This window comes from Camellia sinensis, chromosome 12 (assembly GCF_055761805.1).
Source record: "Camellia sinensis isolate YWXY chromosome 12, ASM5576180v1, whole genome shotgun sequence".
Taxonomy (NCBI): Eukaryota; Viridiplantae; Streptophyta; class Magnoliopsida; order Ericales; family Theaceae; genus Camellia; species Camellia sinensis.
In genome coordinates, this window is record NC_138972.1 from 1,987,501 (window position 1) to 1,990,000 (window position 2,500).

Below are 2,500 nucleotides of genomic sequence, written 5' to 3' on the forward strand. Positions count from 1 at the left end.
CCTTGAGTTGCCCCAAGGTTGCTCACTTCAAGCCTAGTTTGGGCGGGGAGGCAGGTAGGTAGCACACCATACCCCTTTTATAGTAGCTTGTTAAGCCCTTTTTCATCTAACAGGAGGAAACATCATACATGTCCGAGGAGTCATAATGATTTTTCATAAATTCCACAAATTTCGAAAAATCAAAAAACTTGGTCGGGAAAACACCTCCCCTAAGACCTATCTTCAGTAAAAATTTCAGCCTAAAACTCCTCCGTTTCGATGCCGAAACAATGCGCCAAACGTAAGCACTGCTGGCTGCTGTTGCTGTATTTTGCTGCTGCTGGCAGCGCTGTTTGCTGCTGCTGGCACGGGCTGTGGCCTTGCCATTTGCTGGCTATTTGTGGCCTACATGACTTAGGCTAGTTGGGGCCAATGTTAGGCCACGTTGGGGCACTTCCAACGGCCACTCTTGAGCACTCAAATGGCCATACCACCGCGAGCGAAACGTCATGGAGTTGGCCTTGCAAGGCAACCCGTGACACTCTCCTCAATTTCAACCATCAATGTCCTCATTGATGTAGCACAAAGCTGATGCTACAGTACGTGTACCGGCTCCTCTGATGAGTCCAACACCTCTGTGTTGATGGCCTACCTTCAACGTCTAACTCCTTAGCCAAGCTTCCCTCTAAAAATGGCCTCTGCCAAAGCTCCTCTGAGCGTCTCTAACTCTACCCCTTGCCAATGCTCTTGAAATGCCAAGCCCTCTTCTCAAATGGCCTCTGCCAATGCTCCTCCGAGCAAACTCAAGCTCCTTTGAGCAAAATATTTTCTTTCAATTTTTTTTTATGGTGTCTTAAATTATTTCCTTCAACTTTTATGTTGAAAATTCTTGCAAAAAAACGTTACTTTAAAAAAAAAACCCCATTATGACTCCTCGAGCATAGGTGATGTTTCCTCTTGCCAGAAGAAAAAAGGGCTTAACAGGCTACTATAAGGGGGGGGCACCTCCCTTAAGGCTGGCCAGCATGGCCAGGCCACAAGCCACGCCTATGCCTAGGCGGGCGCTTGGCACATGCCATCGCTTGGCTTGTGGCATCGAAACTACATAGCCAAGCACGGGATGTGTAGGGTGGCGGCCCGCGGTGGTGGCGGTGGCCCGTCGGCCTTGGCTAGCAACATGGCATGCCAAAGCCTTGGCCAGCAGCACGTCATGCCCCGGCCTTGGCCAGCAGCATGCCATGCCACGGCCTTGGCCAGCATGTCATGCCCCGGCCTTGGCCAGTAGCATGCCATGCCACAGCCTTGGCCAGAAGCATGCCATGCCCCAGCCATGGCCAGCAGCATGCCATGCCCCAGCCTTGGCAAGTATGTCATGCCACGGACTTGGCCAGTAGCATGCCATGCCTAGTCCTTGGCCAGCAGCATGCCATGCTCCAGCCTTGGCCAGCAGCATACCATGCCCCAGCCATGGCAAGCATGTCATGCCACGGCCTTGGCCAACAGCATGCCATGCCACAGCCTTGGCCAGCAACATGGCATGCCAAAGCCTTGGCCAGCAGCATGCCATGCCCCAGCCTTGGCAAGCATGTCATGCCACGGCCTTGGCCAGCAACATGCCATGCCACGGCCTTGGCCAGCAGCATGCCATGCCCCAGCCTTGGCCAGCAGCATGCCATGCCCCGGCCTTGGCAAGCATGTCATGCCACGGCCTTGGCCAGCAGCATGCCATGCCTAGTCCTTGGCCAGCAGCATGCCATGCCCCAGCCTTGGCAGCATGCCATGCCCCGGCCTTGGCCAGCAGCATGCCATGCCCCAGCCTTGGCAAGCATGTCATGCCCTGGCCTTGGCCTGCAGCATGCCATGCCCCGGCCTTGGCCAGCACCATGCCATGCCAAAGCGTTGGCTAGAAGCATGCCATGCCCGACCTTGGCAAACATGTCATGCCACGACCTTGGCCAGCGGCAGGCCATGCCACGGCCTTGGCCAACAGCATGCCATGCCAGCAGCAGGGCAAGCCAAAGCCTTGGCCAGCAGCATGCCATGCCAACGCCCCGGCCTTGGGCAGCATCATGCCATTCCAACGCCTTGGCCAGCAACATGCCTTGCCACGGCCTTGTCCAGCAGCATGTCATGCCATGCCACGGCCTTGGCCAGCAGCGTGGCATGCCTTGCCACGGCCTTGGCCATCAGCATGCCTTGCCACGGCCTTGGCCAGTAGCATGGCATGCCCTGGCCTTGGCTAACAGCATATCATAACACGGCCTTGGCAAGCATGCCATGTCGCTCGGGTAATTGTACAAGTTGCCTTGCGAAATGCATGTCCCTCGGTTAAATTGCCATTTGGTTGGCTTTGACTTGCGAACGAGTTGCCTGTGCTTTCCTAGTGGAACCTTGTTGCGAGAAGTATGTCCCTCGAAAGTTGCCTGTTGCGTTTGTTATTTGCATTCGCGCTAACCGGTGCTTGCTCGGCTTCTCTAAATGTTGTCGCACGTTCATCGGGCTTCTTAGTCCTTCGGGGGGT

At 55.4% G+C, this 2,500-nt stretch overlaps 1 protein-coding gene across 5 annotated transcripts in view; it reads left to right on the top strand.

The window, feature by feature from the left end:
• LOC114296893 (uncharacterized) overlaps positions 1–2,500 on the top strand; it is an 89,263-nt gene that overhangs the window by 33,722 nt on the left and 53,041 nt on the right. The gene's annotated exons all lie outside the window — the stretch shown is intronic.